Below are 24,180 nucleotides of genomic sequence, written 5' to 3' on the forward strand. Positions count from 1 at the left end.
CTTAATGTCACACTATTTTGCAGAATCTATTCATTACATTTCTTACAAATAGGATCTTCATTAACATGACAAATAAAAGCTAAACTGTATATCTTTTGTTGAATAAATGATTGAGACAGTTCTATTCATAATGACCTTAGGGTAATGCAAGGCCCTTCTAATCCCCTGCCTTGGGACTTGACATCTGTCTTTGCCCATCTTCCTCTCTTAACAGTTAAGGTGTAGGTGCAAGGTCTCCAGGAGTCACCTCTGGAAATGGGCATGTTAGCTTGGAGGGGCAGGGCTGTTTCATTAACATAGGCTGGTGAACTGCCACCCTCTGTCATTTAACATCTAGTCATTGGGTGCCTTTTATGTGCAAGGATGTGTAGTCAAATGAGGAGAAAGGTGATTCCCTGGGGACACGGAGGATCGTTAATATTTGATGGCTCTGAAGGCAGAAAACTGTGTGGAGAAAATGACAGATTGCAGGTGAGGAGGCGCTTAGCATGTGGGGCCACAATGGGGATGGCTTATAGGGAAGTGCAGGGCAGGTGCCCATCAGGTAGAAACGGAGACAATGGCGTTTTTCTTCTCAGTTAACCAATAGTCACTGAGCACCTGTAGTGTCCCTGGCGCTATGAAACCAAAGACAATGAAGTGGCAAAGATAATAAACACACACACCAGACAGACGGCGACCAGGGATCTAGGGCGGGAAGGTAAGAAGCGCCCTGGGGATTGGGTTACAAAGGATGCTGATCCAATGAGGTGACTGTTGCTGTCTTTTTAGGGAGGAGGGCAAGGAAAACCTGAAGAAAATGGGGGGAGCAAACCACTCTTGGAGGTAGCACAGCATGCTAGGCTATGGAGAAACAAATGCAGTGGCTCAGAGGTAGGAAGACACTTGGTGAGTTCCGGCGTGGCCTACAGAAAGTGGGCGAAGATTGGGAAATATTGGCGACTCTGTACCTGTCTTGGTTGTTGTGGGTAGTTAACCATGAGCTTTGGAACCATATCTGTTTTGGATTTTACTCCAAATGAGCTGGTATTTGTTGGAAGACTTTTAGCTGAAGAATGGTGTCAACATATATATTTTCAAAGAACACATTACTGCTAGGCTGACATTAGACATGGAAACAAACATATAAAAATGTGGGGTTCTCTTTCTCATGGTACCTCCTAGGAGGCTGGCTATGCCAAGATGCAGCTGAATAACTCCTTCCCAGGCACCAGCCGTCAGAAGCCATTGACTTGGATAAGGAATTTAAGCTTTGTACTTCATGTGTGAAGCTCATGGCCATGGAAGCAGTTCTGTGTGAGGAGTGGAGGCTTTATGTGGTCTGAATCAGTGGTGGGGATGACAAAGAAGATGTCCCCATGAACTAAGGTGTCTTGACCCATGCCAGAGTGTACCTGGTGTTGAGTAAGTGGTGTGTTCTTGTTAGAGACCAAAGGAGAGCTGGTGAAAAGGGACATGAGTCTGTTCATGCATTGTGGATTCCAATGCAAGTGATTTCAACTTGGCTGTTGCAAAAAAATGGAGAGAAGGATGTTTGTGGGCTGACAGAGTCTACTGTTGAGGCCTAACTAAGCCAGCAGAGTCTGAAGCCTTTTCAATCTCAGCATAGAAGATGGTGTCTACCAATATGTTGATAGAAAGCCCCTAAACAAAGAAGGTAAGATGTTGGAGTAAGATTACCATACACGGGATAGGGATGACATAGGTTAATTTTATTGGGGTGAAATCACATGAGAACCCGATAACCCAGGGTCAGTGCTCTGAGCATCCAGTCTCAGTTGCCCTCTGAGATCCGACCAGAACCTCAAGAGGGAGAGTGCCTACCTCTCCTCAGGCCTAAATCCCAAATGGCCATGGTCAGTGCCACAGGTACCTAGTAAGATCTCTCCCTACAATTCCCTCTTTTAGTCTAGAGAAAATATTTAGACTTGATACAGAACTATATGCAAAGACGGCAAATATCAAGTGTGCGCGAGGAGAAGGAAAAGTAGGAACAAACACCCTTGAGATCTATAGCCATCAAAACAACGAGAACAAAAGGCAAGAACTACAGTAAGAAGCCCAGGACCAAAGCCCCCAAGATACAGCGTCTTGTTACTCCTTGTGTCCTGCATCCCAAACGATGGTGTGTTACTCTAAAGAAGCACTACGCTGAGAAAAACAAGGAGGAGCCTGCAGAATGTTAAAGTCTTGGCCAAGAGCATGGAGGACATCAAACGAAGGTGCACGGAACAGGTTGTTAAGAGAAGCAGGCCTTTCTTCCAGAAGTGCTTCTACTTCCATGTCAGAGTCCACCAAAAATGATGTCTTTGAGAATGCAAATAAACAGTCAGATCTCAAGTCTCAAAAAAGTGTGGCAGGGGTGGGGGGTGATTGTAAAACTGACCAGCTTGTTTCGGGAAGCAATTAGAGGTTGGACTGTGTTTTTATATTTGTTGGTAGAACGTGGCAAGATTGCTGTCTTTAACCTGGACAATGAACAATGGTGTTCTTTTTCAGCAGTGGACTTTGTGCACTGAGAGCTAGTGGAAATCTCTGTAGTCCAGACTTTATGATCTCAAATCCAAGAATTTATTTACACAGCTGTGGAACCACTGGAACCACATGTACAGTGTTTGTTAGCTGCTAAAACAGATTCCTTTCCAGACAAATTCATGTACTAACAAACTTTCTAAGTTTCCTTTCCTGCTCTGTTCATATAAAAACTCTTGGAGAAAACTGAGCATGCCCAGAGGCATTCTGGTCCACCACCTTTATGAGCTAAGCTGAGCATGCCCAAGGTGTTCCTGTCCACCATCTTAATGTTTTGAACATGAATTCATATCCTTGAACTAAACATGCCTAGGAATATATTACCATCTTTCTTTCTTAAACTGTTACCTTACTGAGTCTGTTCAGGATCCCTAAAGAACTTTGTATATGTCTATCTTTGGAAATGCAACGCATTCATACACACAACATTTATAGATCCATACACATTCTGTGTGTATGCTCCCTGAATAAAATTCTCCATTTTCTTTCTCTTCCTTCCTTCCTTTTTTTCTCTCTCCCCTCCCTCCCCTTCTTTCTTCCTTCCTTCCTTCCTTCCTTCCTTCCTTCCTTCCTTCCTTCCTTCCTTCCTTCCTTCCTTTCTTTCTTTCTTTCTTTCTTTCTTTCTTTCTTTCTTTCTTTCTGCCTTTGCTTATTTCTTTCTTTTCCTGAATTGAGCATTGCCTCTGTGCTTTTCATACCTACTGTGGGCAATAATGTATCTTTCTTGGCCATGCTTGTTTGGCATGTACTCAGAAAGATGTGGAGCCATTGTGTTTAGTTTCATATTCAGTAGCTGAAGCCAAACCTAGCATACCAGGGTGTCTGGAGAACACATGCTAATAGTTGTAAAAGCCAAGCTTGTGTAGGGAGGGCTTGTGCAGGACATGATGTGAGCTAACATTTCCTTTAGTTCCGCTGTAGTTTTCAAATGCTTTTTACAAGTTTTGGGAGCTCCATTAGGCCATAGGAGGTTTCTAGTTGAAGCTGCAACCATCTACAAATAAAGTTTGATTTAGAGACAAATTTTAGGGGCTGTGAAAATTGTCTCTGATCTATCTTAAATTTGGGGGAATTCTCCTCTCTAGATACCATTTTTTCAATTGTATATGCTATTATATTGATATTTATTTCACCCTACCTAACTGCCATTCTTGGGTAAACTCTGTCTTCATATTCACTATATTTAATAGGATATCCCAGGGACCAATATCTTATTTTACCTGCAAAAAGTCTCAGAAGTGAATCTTTGTGATTGATAGCTGTGTAGTACTTATTCTTTTGGGGGCAGTAAACCCTGTCTGGTGCCAACAAATCACACCATTGTGTGATTTGAAAGTAGCGTGCATGGTGCTGTTGAATACAATTGCTGTATAAAAGGAACCATTTCTTTAGCAGCAAATGTTTAATGAGTACTTAACATTTTAAGAGCCTAGGCTGGGTATGAAGCTACAGGTATAACGTGAGCGTAAGACAAGGATTCATGTGAAAGCGATTTACTAGGGAGTGTTTCTACGAGTCCTTATGGGGTAGCTTGAATGTAATAGGCCGCCATAATCTCCTAGGGAGTGACACTATTAGGTATTAGTTGACTTCCTGTTACCTGCAAGATGTAGGACTCTCAGCCACTCCAGCATCATATCTGTCTGCCACTGTCATGCTCCTCACCATGTTGATAATGGACTAAACCTCTGAAACTGTAAGTCAGCCATCCAATTAAATGTTCTCTTTATAAGAGTTGTCATGGTCATGGTTCTCTTCACAGCAATGAAAACTCTAAGTAAGACACCTTGTAAGGGCATTTACAAGGGAAGATAGGAAAAGAAAGAAGGAGGTCCAGTGTATCTGGTATTCATTATGATGTTATAGATGATAACTTTGGCTTATTTCTGAAGGGGAGCCCCCAGAAATAGTTGGTTATGACTCAGAATTATCGTGACCTGAGAGTACGGAGTTGCACTTCCCCAGGAAGATGCTAATTCCAAAGATGGTTCTAGCTGTCCTACTCATGAACAAAGAGTGGGTTCCCAAAGCCTAAGAAAGTGAAGTTTCTTGATGGGGAGGATAAAGCCCACCTGAAGGCCTGTGCAAGTGTGGCAAAGGGATTGAGGGGTACGTGAGTAGAGCTCTGATGAACTCGTCTTCATCCAGACTAGTCATTACATTGTGCAGACTCATTCATGATGCATGATAAAGTGCCTCCGTGTGCTGAGGCTCTGTGGGCTGGGGATGCAAGCCTGTGTGCAGAATATGTTCCTTTCATCATGACCCTCTGTGTTAGTATTCAGGCATCTGCACTGGCCTGCCCCTGTGGTTCTGACAGGATACATCCTCAGCTGCAGCCGCTAAGATCACCACCTGTGCAATCCACTATGCTCCCTTTTAAAAGGGCCCTGCCCGTCTCCCATCAATCTCTCTCTCCCTGCTTCTCTGCTTGTCCCCTCTCTCTCCTTCTCTCTTTCTCACTTTCACTATCTTTTTATCTCTGCCTCTCTCTTCTCTTCGGCCACTCCTGTCCCCTGAGGCTGCTCTCTCCCTCCCCTCCTCCCTTTTCCCATTCACTTCCTCTCAATGAAAAGCCCTCAATCCAAACTCTGTCATACGTCGTCTTTCTCTTGTGCTCTGCTTTTTCTTTTTAAATAACAGCACTCTGCCCTTAGAGTAGAAGAGGTCTGATGTAATAAATTTGCCATAAACATGCTAGATGGTCTCTGTGACAGCTGGTATCATATGGAAGACTCAGTTTCTTTCATTTATCCAATTGGCTCTTGTTGGGGAAGTCCTGTTATTTGCCTGTGCATTTGTCAATAAAGTACTGTCTGGCCAATAGAAAACCTAGATAGGAGGGACTAGGAGTCGAGGAGGATTCTGGGAAGGGGAAACACAAGAGAGTCAACATGTGACGTCATGGGGGTAGGACGCCGGGAACTATTCTCCGGTAAGAAACATACTTAGATTAACAATTATGGGGTAATTACTTAAGGCAGAGCTAGCCAGTAAGAGACAAACAAGGCCAACAGCTTCATAATTAATATAGCCTCCTGTGTGTTTATTTGGGACTCATGCGGATCTAGAACCAGGCTGGCGCGGCAGAGCCCAGGCGACTGGCGGGGGATAAACCAAAGCGGCTAGCAAAAGAAAATGCTTAACAGAAGGCTCTTTGTCAGTATCTACTTACACCAGCCTTGGTCAGAAGGAGTTCATGTTTTTGGGCCCATAAATACTTTAAACTTCTCTGTAAGCATTCCTAGGCCCACAGTTTCACCTGTTGGGGGAGGTTCTCTCCCCACAAGATGTCAGTCATACATGTAGTGGATACTAACTAGTGGACAGTAACATGAAGAACAAATGCTTGTGTATCAAGTTTTCCCACTTATGTCTTTCCAGAGATCCTGGACAGCATCTTTTCTAAGGGTATAATCATTACCAGGGGTCTGGCTTTCTTATACTATAGCTTAAAGCTAATGAAAGTCCCCTTTTGATCTGGTGGTCATCAGAATGACACATCAAAAGATAACAGTTTTCCTAACCTGGCAAGACTACGGATCACTTGTGCTTTCTCATTGATAACAATAGAGGTGTAGGTACCACACTGATATTTTGAAATTAGTGCTAGTTTGGACACTGTAACTAGAAATATAAGGGAAATGTGTATATTCCTTGTTTTATGGGTCTGAAGAATGTATGAATGTGCTTAGATTCTTTGGGGAAAGATCAAGGCAATCCCTATTGAATACCCTTGTAGCAATACTGACTCCTTCTTCAGATAGACTTGCATAAATTGATTTCATGTCTGACAATTAGCTCAAGCCTGGAGACTGGGAAATGAGCAGTGATCTGTCCATTAGCACTACTGACTGTTCTTTGGCTTTTCATTAAAGGAATTTGATCACCTGTGTTAGGTAGTGACTTTGTTGTCTACTCATCTATTTTGTCCTAGAGAAGTCTTACTTTATTAGGAAGCTGTAGGTGGCATGGTGGTCTTTGTGTTCACAGACAAGTTAGGGACTTGTTAAGTACATAAGGTTGTTCCTTCAAGGGAAGGAATGCAGTACCCTTTGTCTGCCCAGAAGTCTGAGAATGGATGTGTTTGCCAGTTTGGTGAACTTTGCTCTTATGTGGCTGGAGACAATCCCAGCATCAGACCCTCCCCCAGGGTCTTTACCATATTGTCTTAGTCAGTCTATAAGAACCCATATTTCTGGACTTTATGAAAAGTTTTGATGTAGTCATGTCCTATCTGTATTTAGATTACTTTGTTCCTCAAAGAGATTTGTATATGCTTTATTGTGAATGTGGGATTGAATTAATTACCACCAGAATGGGTTTTCATAAAATAGTGCTATTATTAAATATGCCTAAAATAAACTCCTGGAGGTCAGACTCCAGAAGTTTGACCCAGCACTAGCTGCTAGTCGTGTTGAGCTGAACTGCTTTCTTGCATCCTGTGGATCATCTTTCTGTAGACTTGTGAGGATTGTGGGGCTCCCACATGTATTACTCCAGATACTTGAAGCACTGATGTCTGTTTTAGAACTCTATACCCGGCGTCTGGTAATTAAATACTGTAGTCTGGTCTCTGATATGTCAAATCCTTTCTTTTCCCCAATATTAGGAAGCCAGTACAATAAGAACTTCTCTTACCACTCATCCTAGCCCACTTTAAATGGCAACACACAAGCTTCTTGATGATGCCAGAGTCCCACAACTTAGCGAAGGGAACGTTTCCTGGTTTGTAGGATACATGGCCAAATGATGACCTTTTAGGTCTCATGTAACCATGATAGTCTCATAGGCTTCATGTCACCATGGTGACCACATTGCTGAGCCTACTGATATCGTTTTCCATAGTCTGTAAAGGCATTTCTTTTTCTAAGTTTTTATTTTTTATTTTTTGGTATTTCGAGACAGGGTTTCTCTGTCCTGTAAAGGCATTTCTATAATGGTTAATGAGTCATTGTTGCTTCTTTCAAGTTTACAATAACATGCCCAGCAAAAGTTGTTACTTTTGGCTACAGATTCCCACTCCAGATTATAGGAGCATGCCCCACTTAAACAAATTATCCTCTATATAGCTTCATGGGCAGTACATTCGGTATCAGCCTCTAGGAATATTCTTTCCATTTTTGTCAGGACCTATTTGCTAGGCTCTGTATCATTTTCAGTGAATAATTTTATTTCTCCTTCCACAGAGGAATACTTCTCTAATCATGTTACTTTTACATGGAAGACATAAAAGAGATTTACACCCAGGTTGAGGACACCTCTGATCTTGAAAAGTATCAGCCTCAGTTCATACTTCTGAAATCTCAGGCAAGTAGAGACTGCTGTTCTCCAGGTAGAAGGCCCGAGGCACCTGTTGAAGCCCAGGGGTTTGGGAATTGAGGGTTTGATAATTTTGGGAAAATCCTAAGTTCCAGGATTTTACTGTTTCTTAAGTAGGACCCTGTGTTTATAGCTTGAAACTGTCACAGGATTCAGAGTTATGTTTGCATCTTTCGGCTTCCACTTTGCAGACCTGGCCCTGGCTCTCTTACCTATAGCTCCCACGACGAGGTTCTCCACCATGGAGAACATGTGACATTCTCTCTATGCTCTGACTTGATAACTGATTGCTATAAATTTATACTTTTCTTTCTTCAATCACTCCATCAAGTGGTTCTTGGTAATAGCCATGCCTCTTAATTTTATAACTAATATTACTGCCATTTATTTCAGATGATGAAGAAATCATGCGGCCCCTCTGGCTCTTACACTCTTTCAACCTCCTCTTCTGTACAGTTCCCTTATCTTGAACAGGCAGGATTTGATGGAGATATCTGATTTAGGGTTGAGCGTTCCAAGGTATCTTACTTGCAGGGTCTTAGTCCAACCACAGAAGGTTGACTTGGATCTGAGGAGGAGTAAGTGTGCTGCTTGCCCGTTCCCCAGCCTTGCAGAATCCTGGGGACAATCAGACACAGCAGAGGGTCTTGTTAAGCAGGAACTCATTTATTACCACACAGGAAGCATCTTTTAAAGGAAAAAAACTCACAGAGCTGGAAAACAGCCAATGGTTTTAAAGGCCAGCCTATCACATGCCTAGGTGCTCTAGGATTTACCTAGTGAACACTAGTTGTTCATGTAGTGACCTCATCTGGTTCAATCTAGGCAGTCCATCATCTTTGTGTGTGTGAGTGTGTGTGTGTGTAAATAACTCAGGACTTGCCTTCTTGACTTCTCCTCTGACTGGAGGAGTAATGTGTGCCCTACATTACTTTCTGTGTAATATTTGTCTGTGGGTCTCTATATTTGTTCCCATTTGCTGCAGAAGGAAGCTTTTATGATAATGGCTGAACAAGGCACTGATCTATATGAGTATAGTAGAATATCATTAGAAATACTTTATCACTACATTTTTTTCCCTTTTTATAGACCAGGACTATTTGGTGTTATTGTAGGTCCCTGTGCTATCTAGTCTCAGGTTCTTGGTCACCCAAGCAGTGTTGGTTATGGGTTCCAACTCATGGAGTGGGCCTTAAATCAAATCAGTTACTTGTTGGTTACTTTTACAAGCTTTGTGCCACCATCATCCTAGCATAACTTGATGGTAGTACACCATTGAAGATGAAGGGATTGTGGCTGGCTTGGTGTTTGTTTGCTTTTTGGTAGCACACAGAGTATCTTCCTGTACTAGAGATGATGGAGCATAGGCATGAAGGCTCTATGTAGGCACCAGTTAGATATCTCCATGTTCCACCAGTTGTGTTGTCTTCAGCAAGGGGCCTTGCTGCTAATTTGGGGAGAGCAACCTGTAGTCTTGGCAATAGTCTGGGTTGTTTGGGAATTCATGTGTGTTCCCTTTGGCCAGCAACCCAATTAGATGTAACTTGATACCAGCACTGGAAGCTTCATTTGGTGACAGGAGATGGATAGCTGGGACTCTCTCTTCCTCCCTTTTACTTGGCAATTTCATTTAGATTGCTTTCGTCTATGTAGATACTTTAGGAAGTTTCTACTGTATTAAGCTTTCATACTACTTCTCAAATGTCCCTTACTTTAGTTTTATCTCTCCATATTCCCTCCCACAATCCCCTCTCCTTTCACTGTTCCCACTTGATTCTCCCATTCCAATCTCCAACCCTTCATATCAATGTAATCTATTTCCCTTTCCTAAGATCTATCTTGTTCCTTCTAATCCCTTACTCTGTACCTTCTGTTGTTTGGTAGATCAATATTTCGATTAAAATGTTTAGACTCCTGTCTTAGGATTTCTGTTGCTGTGAAGATACACCATGACCATGGTAACTCTTATAAAGGAAAGCATTTATTTTGGTTGGCTTACATTTTTAGAGGTTTAGTTCGTTATCATCATGGTGGCAGGCAGATAGCCGTGGTGCTGGGGTTGAGAGTCCTATATCTTGATAGGCAGGCAACAGGAAGTGATATGTCTCACGGGGAGTGGCTTGAGTATATATGAGACCTTAAAGCCTGCCTCCACAGTGACGCACCTCCTCCAACAAGGCCGCATCTAAAACAACAAAGCCCTACCTCCTAATAGTGCCACTCCCTTTGGAGGACATTTTTTTTCAAATGACCACAAATTCTTTATACAAATTGATAGTAACTTGATCATTGAGATTAATATAATAAGCAAAAGCTTATCTTCTAATTGGAAAAGAAAACAATAGATTAACGTGGTATGTTAACACCATGGAAGAAAATAGGCCTCTATCATTTGGGGCCTAGGAAGTGCTTTGTGCATGTATGTTAGTGATTTTTGAAGATTGCCCAGAATAGACTTCTTTATCAGAATGCAATGAGAGTTGGCCTGGGGGAATTTGCTAGGCCAATGCAATACAAACACCTTGAGATAGAAGCATGTGTGATGGATTCAGGAAATCACTAGAACTAGGGTGGGAATTACAATTGTTAACTCCAATGGAATAAGCTTGGTGTTTGGTGGTTAAATTTGTAGTATTTTTGACCCACATAGACCATGGGCAATTTGGTAACCAGGATTTTGGGGACCATTTTAAGGACTGTATTTTTCATTTTGAGGTCCAAGTCATGGGAACATTGGAAGAAGAGAAGTGGCAGGATCCAGATCACAGGTTAAAAGACTCTGCTCTGTGGAAAAGAGGCTCTGGAGGAAGAAGTGGCCATACGGATGCTTAGGAGGCAAAAGTGGCCATACGGATGCTTAGGAAGCAGAAGTGGCCGTACGGATGCTTAGGAGGCAGTTGCAGCCAGCACAGCCATACAAGGTGAGATCAGGGGGAAGAGTGGAAACAGACCAGAGTCTGGAAGTAGAGAATGCACTTTTTGTAAAACCAGAAATGCTAATGGGATTTGCTGATAAATTGACTAGATTAGCTATGGAGCTCAAAATATGACTGGTAGGAATATTTCACCTAATTTCTTATTCATTTCTAATTCGTATTTCTTCTAATGCTGTATCATAGTTTCTAATTTTAGGGAAGAAAAATTTCTTTACAGGTAATTTAATTACAGAGAGGAATGCTAAAACTATTGATATTTCCATGGGTGACTGATATCTCACAGTATTAATCATGCAAACATAGTTCAATCGGGTCTGCAGAAAAAGTCTAGACTTGTCTCTGGTTTTGATTAGGTATTGAATTTGTGACAATGAATGTATGAATTAAGGAATGTTCTCTCTCTCTCTCTCTTTCTCTTTCTCTCTCTCTCTCTCTCTCCCCTCTGTCTCTCCCTCTCCCTCTCCCACACACACCCTCTCCCTCTAAGTGATTTCCCCAGGATCCAAGTAGAGCCCAGAACAATCTGAACTAAGATTAGTCACTGAAAGACCTAGGAGAAAGGACTGTGGGATCATCCCTCAAAGTGCACCTTATGCGACAATGACATGGGTCAATACAAGAAGCTAGCAGAGAATCTTTGGGTCATAACATCCCATAAGATGCATTCAAGATGGTCCCTGGCTAATTAGTGAAACCATGTCTCAAAAATAAGTTAGATGGGGAAATAGATGGGGGCAAAATAGGAAACAGAGTGGCCTGATGCAAATGAGTGAACAAGGAATACAAGTGTATTTTCTTAACATATAAGCACTAGTGAAAACCACACTCATTTTCTAGATGCCATTTCCCAGGACTTTGTAACATAATAATTCTTAACCCACAAGTGCTAGAGAATGAACATTCGCATATATAAACTTGCTCATGCAATTAAGGAGTCCATAGATGCCCTTAAGCTACAGAGTTCATATTGGAAACTATTCGGTATTTTCCAAATATTTTGGTCTTGCCATCAAACAACAGCCATACTTTATCTGTCTTCCTCTAACACATTTCCTTGCGAAATTAGAACATCACAGACCTAAGTGAAAGTCACAAAATAGATTGACAGCACGATTTGACAATGATTTGTAGATCTCTAAATTCTTGTTTTCTATGCAGCAAGGAGAGGAAAAGATGCTTTAATGATTCTAAACACTTGATTGGATTCCCTCTAGAGACTGGGCAAGCATGGAAGGGATGTTGAATGCATCATTATCCATGCATAGGTGCATCCACTCAGTGAAATATGCTTACTTCAGAGTGGCAATGAACGAGAACATTTGAGGCAAGCCGAGGAAAGACCCATCAAGTGACAATTTTAGGGAATAGGCTAAGGAATGAGATTCAGCTTTTCTGCACCACAGAATTCTGCAAATAATCACTGGAGGCATCGGGCTGTGGACTTTGAGTGCAGTAAGTCAGGGTTGTTTCTTCCCTAGTAAATTACATATTACCTGTAGGCTATTTATTTATTTAGCTATTTCAGGCTGATTAAAATGCACACTTTGTAGAGCTCTCTGGGCACAGGTACAAAATAATAATGGCTTGGTAAGCAATGTGCTCTGGAAACCCTGTGAGCAAGCAGATTCAGGTGAAATTGACACAGCTGAACTGGTAGCTGTCAGTGAAGTGTGGGTTGACCTCCAAGGGTGTAAGTGTCACCTTCGCAAAAGCACTTTGTGAGCAGAGTGAGATCTGCAGTAATTATCTCTTTTGGAATAGCAGCCTGGGAGACAGCCGCTTTTTCTGACTTCTAGATTGAAAGCTGTATTGCATGCTTCTTGGGATGCCTTGAGCCTGGAGAGCATTGTGGTTGCGCTCCGTGCTCTGTGCTCATGTCTATACAGCAACCAGGGAAATAGGTCTGAGCCAATGTCAAGTGGCAGACTTTGTTGGTCTAAGACCTTAACATCAAAAGAAGGTAACGAGGTGGTTAGTGTCCCCATTATTTGCATTGGACTATGAATAAGGTGGCTTAAAACATGTAGTCTGGGCAATCAGAAAGATCTGTATATCTATTCTGGGCTTTGCTGTATCTTAATTGCTTGCTAATATTGGCTTGAGTATTGACTCAGAAATGGAGGTAATAATGATATTCTATTCCTGCAGGTGTTTTGAGGATAAAACATGTTTCACAGCAAAGCACTTAGTAGACTCTTTCATTCACAGGAAGATCTTGGAAGGTGACTCACACTGACCCTCTTACTTTGGGCCCATCTTACCAGGGTACTGCGGGTGCCTAAGATGCTGCAGACAGAAAGGCTGCCAAGTCAGGTGTATTGGAGTTCTCTAAAGGAGTAGGTGTGTGTCTGTGTCCCACATGTGTGGCATGTGTATCTGTGTATGATTTATTAGCCTGGCCTAATATTGTTCTTCTAATATTCAACAATGACTGTCTCAGTAAGGAAAGATTGAGAGTGCAGTATTATTCCAGTCTATGAGGTCTATCAGACTGGATACTTATGCAGCCCCAGTCTGCATGAGTGATGGAGGATTCCTGGAGAGTTGTTTGTTTGCAGTCTACACTGGCATTCTGAAGACATCATACTTAACACTGGCTGCAGCAACAGGACAGACAAGGTTGCCAGCAAGAGTGAGAGCTGGCAGGCAAAAAGCAAAGCTTCTTCCTCCTTTTTGCTTGTCCTGTTATCTGAGATGCCACCACCAAGTGCAGCCCAGAGTTAGGGAGAGTCTTCCTGCTACAAATAACCTGATTAAGAAAACTCTCTGACAGGAGAAACTCTCCCTCATTTCCCACAGGGTTTCACAGCAGAAGGTGTGTTTCTAGTCTTGACCATGCAGTTACAGTTTGGATCATGTGTCTAATGAAATGGAACTATGAACTTTTTGGCACAAGCTTTTTTTTCTGTATATGAATACTTATATTTAGAATATCTATATTGTTTAGGAATTTCCTTTTTATTTAAAATTAAGTTTTGCATGCTTTCCAATATCATGGACAATTCCTTCAATTTAATTAAAGATGAGCTGTCCTTTTGTATTTCTTTTAGAAAACAGAGATGACTTATTTTAATAGAGCTTGTCAGTCTCTCATCTCACCCTTCATTATTGCTAGGGAAGAATTTAGTTATATATTTTTTGAAGATGCTTCTGTAATATGTGATATGTGTTATACATCACTGAAGTCCCACTCTATACTCATTTGCTTGCTTTGGTTTGGGGGTAAAATTCTACAGCCCAAGACAATCTTGAACTCATAATCCTCCTGCCTCAGCTTCCAAAGCACCCAATCTACTTTTATAATTCAACCAAAGGATTGCATACATATTCTACATTAGTATTTAAAATACACAGAGTACTTTCATTATTCAACAAAAAATACTGTAGACATATTTCTCTTCTAGTATTTAAAGACTACTATAGAAGGGGAAAACTAAAACAACAACTTGAGGGAAGACAGACTGATTCTGGCTCACGGTCTCAGGTCACGTGACAAGGTAAGCCTGGTGTCAGAAGCACGTGGTGGGTGCTGTTCATACTGTGGCTGACCATAACGCACAGGGCAAACCAAAGACTGGCTCTGACCTCCAGAGCTCCGCCCCCAAGGACATTCTTCTCCATGTGGGCCTCACTTACCCCTTCAGGGTTCTGCAGTCTTCCAGTTTGGTGTCATTGCCTTGAGAACCAGTGTCCAAACACATGAACCCATGAGAGATATTTTACATTCAAGCCACAACGGATGAGCCTGGATCTATAATCCAGGTTTCTGTGAGAATAATATATTCCATTACATGAAGGTATTATTATTTATTTACTCAGTCTCTTATTATATGACATTTTGTCCATTTTCAGTATTCTTTATTATACAACACTCGGTGAGCATATTTATTTATATATAATTTAATTTTCTTCTGATAAAATACAGAAAATGTTTTCCAGGAGCAAATAGCCTGTATAGTTTTAATGGAACTCTAAATATCCCCTTAGCAATACTAAGCATTAAAGTCTTCTATTAAAAAAGGCATGAGCCACCCCATTTCCTTATCCTTTTTTTTTTTACAGAATTACACTAGTATGTTTTGCTTTTAACTTTTAATTTCCTTTGTGTGTGTGTAAAATATAGGTGCATGTACATGTGTTTGTGCTAGTTAGTACATGGAGTTTGCGTGTGTTTAGGCTAGTGGTCAGTGCTGGGTATCTTCCGCTATTGTTCTTGGATCTTATTTTCTTTTGAGACTAAGTTTGTCATCACAATTGGAGATCATGGATTGGCTACACTGTAAAGAGAAGCCTTCCCGCCAGCCTGGTTCCAGAGCTGCATCAGTCCCAAATAAACACACAGGAGGCTATATTAATTATGAAGCTGTTGGCTTTGCTTGTTTCTTACTGGCTAGCTCTGACTTAAGTATTTATCCCATAATTTTTAATCTAAGTATTTCTCTTACCGGAGAAGTTTCCGGGCTTCTTATCCCTATGATGGTTACATCTTGACTCCCTGTGTTTCTCCTACCCAGAGTCCTCCTGGACTCCTAGTCCCACCTATTTTGCTTCCCTATTGGCCAACAGTGCTTTATTGACACATACACAGGACTTCCCCCATCACTACACTATATTGCTAGTAGTCTTGGAAAATCTCCCCAGCCCTGTTTTTAACTTTTTTTCCTTAGAAACTGTCTTCTATCATTATTAGAGCAGTGTAAAGCGTCAGGGCACACCTTTGCAGAATAATGCAACTGTCTAGTCCTGCACAATGTCTATCCCATGTACAGCAACCATGAACACATATTCTCCAGTTTCTGGACCACTGACAAAAAAGGCAGTCTGTAAAATTTTCTTGGCATGATACCTGGAGCTTTCAGTAAATATTTGTTCTAAACCCATCATGTGCAAAACGTCCCATGCCAGACAATTTATGACCTTTGCATTCATGAAAATACTATGACTAATTTTAACATTTTAGAAGTGAAAAATTCTCAGTGGGTTAACTTTCAAGGACTTTACTGAGGACTTGAGAAAAACTTGAGGACTTGGTTATTCCTTCTAGACATGCTATGTAAAATGCATTTAGTTTGTCTGTTGCTATACTTACCCAGAGACCTCATTATCTGGGAATATGCCATGGCTCTCTCACTTGAAGTCCTGAGGGAAATATTTTCACCCACCATAATATTAGCCTCTCAGTTTTGAAAGTGGAAAGTGAATCACAAATTTATCCTCTAGTCTTCAATTTGTAAAAAGATAGTGCATAGATAAGATAGAAAAAAAAGTAAGTGGATGAAAAGCTCTTGTCCTCATCCCCAGTGTGCTAAGAGCCATGTGAGACTAAAGCTGCTGTCACGAGAGGTTGACATGTTCAAATTAGAGAAAAGTCTGGTCATTAAAAAAGAGTATTTCAATAATTCTGGCTGTCAGATGAGTAGAGAGAATATATGAAAATGGTCTAAAAGTGTCTGTGAAAGAGATCACTCGATGACATACAAGTGTCAGCACTCAATTAAAAAGCTATTTCAATCATTACAGAATATAGGCCATTTGTGACACACGGCAGATCCCTGGGGATGTGATGGCCGGACATGTTTATTCTTCTTTCTCTTCCCAGAGCCCCTTCCCTTTCCTTCTTTCTTTGAATAAATCTGTATTAGTATGTTCATTTTTGCAGCTCTATTTTTCTCTACAAGTTTTGGAAGAATGCTGTGGAAAATTCTCTTTTGGGGGGATGGAATTTGGGGTCTTTTTAATGCAATATTCAAGAAATTTTATAAAGCTAAAGAGAAATCTCTTTAGGCAATGAGCTCACATCAGAATACAGACACTGTGACCTAGGATCGTATTCTTACAATGGAATGGCTCTTGTCATGTCATGCTTTTTACTGTCTTGAGTCATTTGGATCAGAGCACCCTCATTCCTCTATCTCCCAAGAGCACCTTGCATTCAACACAACAGCAATAAATTAAGAAAGGGAGCTTTAAATAGTTAAAGACTTAAGAGTTTAAAGCAAATAGTCACTAGAAGGCTGTCAGGGTAGAAAGAGGGGACTTGTTAACATGAGGAGTGCATGTAGAGGAAAAGTAACCTGGTAGATACAAGCAAAACATCCATGAGAATAAAATTATCCAGTGAAAAGGAAGGGGAGTGAACTAGAAAAAGGTGGAGTGAAGTAGGCACCCTTGAGGTTCTTGGCAATATGTTCTAATGAGAGTAAGATCTTTGCAGTGTTAATGTGATCCCAGGAGACAAGTTTCTTCTCTAACAAGATGGCAGAGATCCTTGCTCTCTCTTATCCCCTCATCTTCAGGTTTGTTAGGGAAACTGTTTCTGGCATGTGGATGCTAAGTTCCATAGCAGACTGCTCACCCATGACCTTGGGATTTGGGTGGTGTAGTTTGACTATAGTCTGCACCCGGGAAGCTCTCAGTGTGACTGTCAATCTGAGACCAGAGGCTTCAGAACCCAGGGGATTTCTGAATTAAGTTTCCGAATCCAAGGTTGACAAACCTGGAATCTTAACATTCGAGGGCGACAGAGGATGATCATCTCTCATCTGGGTGTGGAGAGAGGGAGAAAGGGAAGAAGGGAGGGAGGGAGAGGAAAAGAGAGAGAGAGGGAGGAAAGTAGGAAGAGGGAGAAGAAGAGTGGGAGAGAGAGGGAAGTAGGGTGTGTGTGTGTGTGTGTGTGTGTGTGTGAGAGAGAGAGAGAGAGAGAGAGAGAGAACTTTTCAGTAGCTTTTGTTCTCTTCTTCATGCTGCCAGTGAGCTAGGTGGATGATGCCCACCCAAAGTGAATAGATCCTCCTCACTCTCACCCTCACCAATAGCAGAACTTCACCTATTCCAGGAGCCAGTAAGTCTGTCTTCTCTGCAAGGTGCTACACAGACACAGACACAAGGCTTTGTGAGCTCTGTATGTATTTCTCAGGGTAATCAAGTGGATACCGGATATTATAAAGAATACTTACATGGGGTTCTTGATCTTCTGGGAAATAATGAGAAATAGCCATAAATTTACTCATGTACAAACGCTCAGTAATTTGACATGTTTTCACTAAATAAACTTTCATTGGTGATCTTAGTTTGATTGTGTTGTCATAATAAAATATAGACTAAATGATTCATAAGCAATGTAAGTTATTTGTTGTCATGTAGGAGGCCAGGAAATTCAAAGTCATAGCTAGCAATTTCAAGACGACGGCCTTGAGGACTTCAGTGTTGATGAGAGTTCCGGGCTCTCAGAGAGCTGTCTTTTTATCACCTCACATAGTAGAGAGGGGAAGGAAGTTTTCTGGGGTTTGCTTTATTCATGGGTGCTCTGCCTTCAAGACTGAGTCATGGCTTAACAGCACTAAATATCATTGCATTAGCTTCCAGCACACCCACATACATGTATATGCACACACACACACACACACACACACACACACACACACACACACACGACATTGGAAACACTCTCCCTATAGCACTCATCCAACAGCTCTTTCAGGTCTAACTCAGAATATCTGTAGACTCTGGCAAAGAAGTACTAAGCAGTTTATTCGAGAGTTGCTGTCTGACCCGCACCCCTCACATCCTCTACTTTTCTTAGGAGGTGATGACTAAATTGGATTCTGTCTGACAGAGCACTGTAAGTGATGGAACTTTGTGAACATCTGTGGAAAATAGCAAGACACCAATTCTTTAAAATTTGTTTAGGAGATTAGAGAGGGATTTCAAGCATTTGTAAGCAGTTTCCTTTGGGTGTCTTTCAGCCTCCCTTTCTCCCTTATGACGGTTCAGCTGTGGAGTACAGTTTCTCAATTACGAACTAAAAATGTGTTTCTTAGTTTGACAACTACAGGCTGCACCTGTGTCTTTCCCTTCCCTCCACATTCTGATTAGGAGACATTGTGCCTGATGGAGTAGTCTACCCTCCTCTTTTTTTTTTTTTTTTGAACTCCCAAGCTTGGGATGTTTGTGGAGGGATGTGCATTGGTGCCGATGGGTGATGATGCTGTCTGATAAGGGCAACTTGAAGGCTTTTTCCTAATATGATACGATTGTGACACACACACACACGCACACACATACACACACACTACATATAGTTTAACGCTGTCGGTGCAATTCTTTTTGATCCACACAGGAGTTTCAGTGGCCAAGGCAGCCAAACACGCATCACAGAGCTGCTCCTCTGATGTTGTTCTTTCTTTCTTCCCATTTTATTTATTTATTTATTTTTAATAAAAATGTTATTGCTTTATTGTTCTTCAATAATTTCATACATATATACATATAATGTATTCTAATTACTGCTGTCTACTCTAGCTCTCTCAAGTCCCCCCACAGCTTTATCAATTTTATTTTTTATTATTTTCTTTAGTTGTTAACTTTTTTGTTTTTTTTTGCCTTGTGACTTTCCTGTTTTTGTCTTTTTAAATTTTTTATATTAAAAATTTTTATTTTTAAATTTAAATTCAAATTAGAAACAAGGTTTCTTCACATGTCAATCTCATGTCCCTCTCCCTTTCCCTCCTCTCCTTCCACCCCCTCCCACCACCCATCCAATATCCCCTCCTTTCCCCAGGGAGGGTGAGTTCTTCCATGGGGGTGTACATAGTCTGTCATTTCATCCAGGACAGGGCCTAGAACCTCCCCCAAGAGTCCAGGGTGAGAGTGCATCTCTGATTATGGGATGGGCACCCAATGTCAATTTGTATGCCAGGAGTAAATACTGGTCAACTACCAAAGGCCCCATAGATTGCCTAGGCCTCCTCACTGACACCCCATTTAGGGGATCTTGATCAGCCCCATGCTGGATTCCCAGGCATCAGCCTGAGATTCAAGAGTTAACCCTTGTCAGGTCAGCTGTTTCTGGGGGTTAAACCAGCCCAGGCTTAATCCCTTTGGTCATCAGTCCTCCCTCTCTGTTACTGGCTTTCTTGAGTTCAGCTCAGTGCTTAGACATGGGAGTCTGCCTCTGCCTCCATCAGCCACTGAATGAAGTTTCTGTTTCCCAGACTCTATGGCCATGGGATTGTAGGCTGGCACTCCCCAGATCAATGTCTAAAATCCATATATGAGAGAATACATGCCATGTATCTCTTTTCATGACTGTGTTACTTCACTCAGGATGGTTTCTTCTAGTGTCATCCATTTGCCTGCAAATCTCAGGATTCCATTATTTTTTTCTGCTGAATAGTACTCCATTGTGTAAATGTACCACATTTTCTCTATCCACTCTTCAATTGAGGGGCATCTAGGTTGCTTCCAAGTTCTGGCTATTACAAATAATGCTGCTATGAACATAGTGGAACAGACATCTTTGTTGTATGAATGGGCATCTTTTGGATATATGCCTAAGAGTGGAGTTGCTTGGTCTTGTGGTAGGTTTATTCCCATTTTTCTGAGGAATCTCCACACTGATTTCCAAAGTGGCTGAACAAGTTGGAACTCCCACCAGAAATGGAGGAGTGTTCCCCTTTCACCACATCCTCTCCAGCATAAATTGTCGTTGGTGTTTTTGATTTTAGCCATTCTGACAGAAGTGAGATGGTATCTAAGAGTTGTCTTGATTTGCATTTCCCGGATGGCTAAGGATGTTGAGCACTTTCTCAAGTGCCTCTCAGTCATTTTAGACTCCTTTACTGAAAATTCTCTATTTAGCTCTGCAGCCCACTTTTTAATTGGATCCTTTGGTGATTTGGAGACTTGCTTCTTGAGTTCTTCGTAAATTTTGGAGATAAACCCTCTGTCAGATGTGGGGTTAGTGAATATTTTTTCCCATTCTGTGCCCTTCCTTTTTGTCTTGCTGACTGTGTCCTTTGCCTTACAGAAGCTTCTCAGTTTCAGGAGGTCCCATTTATTAATTGTGGATCTCACTGTCTGTGCTACTGGTGTTATGTTCAGGAAGCTGTCTCCTGTACCAATTCGTTCAAGGGTACCACCCACTTTCTCTTCTAAGAGGTTCAGTGTGGCTGGATTTATGTTGAGGTCTTTTATCCATTTGGAGTTAAGTTTTGTACATGGCGATAGCCATGGATCTATCTGCAGTCTTCTACATGCCAGCCTCCAGTTATGCCAGCACCATTTGTTGAAGATGCTTTCTTTATTCCACTGTATATTTTTAGCTTCTTTGTCAAAGATCAGGTGTTCATACGTGTGTGGGTTAATATCCGGGTTTTCAATTAGATTCCATTGGTCTACCTGTCTACTTTTGTGCCAATATCAAGCTGTTTTCAGGACTATAGCTCTATAATAGAGCTTGAGGTCAGGGATGGTGATGCCTCCGAACGTTGCCTTGTTGAACAGAGTTGTTTTGGCTATCCTGAGTCTTTTGTTTTTCCATACAAAATTGATTATTGATCTTTCAAGGTCTGTGAAGAATTGTGCTGGGATTTTAATGGGGATTGCATTGAATCTGTAGATTGCTTTTGGCAGGATTGCCATTTTTACTACATTGATCCTACCTATCCAAGAGCATGGGAGATCTTTCCATTTTCTGAGGGCTTCTTTAATTTCTTTCTTTAAAGATTCAAAGTTCTTGCAATACAGGTCTTTCACTTGTTTGTTTAGCGTTACCCCAAGGTATTTTATGTTGTTTGTGGCAATTGTAAAAGGTGATGTTTCTCTGATTTCTATCTCAGCCCTTTTATCATCTGTATATAGTAGGGCTACTGATTTTCTTGAGTTGATCTTGTAGACTGCCACTTTGCTGAAGGTGTTAATCAGCTGTAAGAGTTCCCTGGTAGAGTTCTTTGGGTCATTTATGTAGACTATCATATCATCTGCAAATAGTGAAAGTTTGACCTCTTCCTTCCCAATTTGTATCCCCTTGATCCCCTTTGTTGTCGTATGGCTCTGGCTAGAACTTCAAGTACAATGTTGAAAAGGTATGGAGAGAGTGGACAGTCTTGTCTTGTTCCTGATTATAGAGGAATTGCATTGAGTTTCTGTCCATTTAGTTTGATGTTGGCTGTTGGTTTACTGTATATAGTTTTTATTATGTTTAAGTACATTCCTCTTATCCCAGATCTCTCCAAGACCTTTTTCATGAAGGGGTTGTTGGATTTTGTCAAAGGCTTTTTCGGCATCTAGTGAGATTTTTGTTTTTCAGCTTGTTTATATGGTGGATTACATTGATGGATTTTCATATGTTGAACCATCCCTGCATCCCTGGGATGAAACCTACTTGATCATGGTGAATGATTGTTTTGATGTGTTCTTGGATTTGATTTGCCAGTATTTTATTGAGTATTTTTGCATCAATGTTCTTGAGGGATATTGGTCTGAAGTTCTCTTTCTTAGTTGTGTCTTTGTGTGGCTTGGGGATCAAGGTTATTGAAGCCTCGTAGAAAGAGTTTGGCAAAGACCCTTCTGCTTCTATTGCATAGAATACTTTGAGAAGAATTGGTATAAGCTGTTCTTTGAATGTCTGGTATAATTCTGCACTGAGGCCATCTAGACCTGGGCTGTTTTTGGTTGGGAGACTTTTGATGACTGCTTCTATTACCATAGGGGTTATAGGTCTATTTAAATTGCTTGTCTGTTCTTGATTTAATTTTGGCAAGTGATAGCTATCCAGGAAGTCATCCATTTCCTTTAAATTTTCGAATTTTGTGGAGTACAGCTTTTCAAAGTATGACCTGATGATTCTCTGGATTTCCTCAGAGTCCTTTGTTATGTCTCCCTTTTCATTTCTGATTTTGTTAATTTGCCTGTTCACTCTCTGCTGTTTGCTAAGTTTGGACAAAGGTTTGTTTATCTTGTTGATTTTCTCAAAGAACCAACTCTTTGTTGCATTGATTCTTTGTATTGTTTTCCTAGTTTCTACTTTATTGATTTCAGCCCTCAATTTGATTATTTCCTGGCATCTATTCCTCCTGGGGGAGTTTACTTCTTTGTGTTCTAGAGCTTTCCGCTGTGCTGTTAATTCTCTAGTGTAACTATTCTCCAATTTCTTCATGTGGGCACTTAGTGCTATGAACTTCCCCGTAGCACTGCTTTCAAAGTGTCCCATAGATTTGTGTATGTTGTGTCTTCATTCTCATTGAATTCTAGGAAGTCTTTAATTTCTTTTTTATTTCTTCTTTGACCCAGTAATGGTGCAGTTGTGCATTATCCAATTTCCATCAGTTTGTAGGTTTTCTTCAATTTGTGTTGTTGTTGAATTCTAATTTTAAAGCATGGTGGTCTGATAAGATGCATGGAGTTATTTCAATTTTTTTGTAGCTGCTGAGGTTTGATATGTTGCCAAGTATGTGGTTGATTTTTGAGAAGGTTCCATGTGGGGTGAGAAGAAGGTATATTCTTTTTTATGTGGATAAAATGTTCTATAGATGTCTGTCAATCCCAGTTGGGTCATTACTTCTATTAGACCCTTTGCTTCTTTGTTGAGTTTCTGTCTGGTATTCCTGTCTAGTGGTGAGAGTGGTGTGTTGAAATCTCCCACTATAACTGGGTGGGGTTTATATGTGATTTACGTTCTAATAATGTTTCTTTTATGAATGTGGATGCCTTTGTATTTGGGGCATAGATGTTCAGGATAGACACTTCATCTTGGTGATTTTCGCCTGTGATGAGTGTGTAATGGCCTCCTTCATCTCTTTTGATTGATTTTATTTTAAAGTCTAATTTGTTAGATATTAGGCTTGCTACCCCTGCTTGTTTCTTGGGTCCATTTGCTTGGAAAATTTTTTCCCAACCTTTAACTCTCAGGTAATGTCTGTCTTTGAGGGTGAGGTGTGTTTCTTGTATGCAGCAGAAGGATGGGTTCTGTCTTCGAATCCATTCTGCTAGCCAGTGTCGTTTTATGGGTGAGTTAAGGCCATCAATGTTGAGGGATATTAATGACCATTGATTGTTCATTCTTCTTCGATTTGCAGTGGTTGCTGGTGGTGGAGTTATGTGTGGAATTTTACCCCTTTGTTCTTTTGGCTGTTGGTAGAGAGGGATTCTCTAATGCCTATGTTTTTCTGGTTGTAGTTAATTTCCTTGGGTTGGATTTTTCCTTCCAAAACTTTCTGTAGGGCTGGGTTAGTGGATACGTATTGCTTGAATCTAGTTTTGTCATGGAATATCTTGTTTTCTCCATCTATAGTGATTGAGAGCTTTGCCAGGTATAGTAGTCTGGCCTGGCATCTATGGTCTCTTAGTGTTGTTAGAATATCTATCCAGGACATTCTGGCTTTCAGAGTTTTCATGGAGAAGTCAGGTGTAATTATGATAGGTTTGCCTTTATATGTTACTTGGCCTTTTTCCTTAGCTGCTCTTAATATTCTTTCTTTATTCTGTATATTTGGGGTCTTGATTATTATGTGGTGAGGGAATTTTTTTGTGATCCACTCTATTTGGTGTTCTGTAAGCTTCTTGTACCTTCATTGGCATGCCTTTCTTAAGGTTGGGAAAGTTTTCTTCT

The sequence above is a fragment of the Mesocricetus auratus genome, unplaced genomic scaffold (genome assembly GCF_017639785.1).
Source record: "Mesocricetus auratus isolate SY011 unplaced genomic scaffold, BCM_Maur_2.0 Super-Scaffold_100009, whole genome shotgun sequence".
Lineage (NCBI taxonomy): Eukaryota > Metazoa > Chordata > Mammalia > Rodentia > Cricetidae > Mesocricetus > Mesocricetus auratus.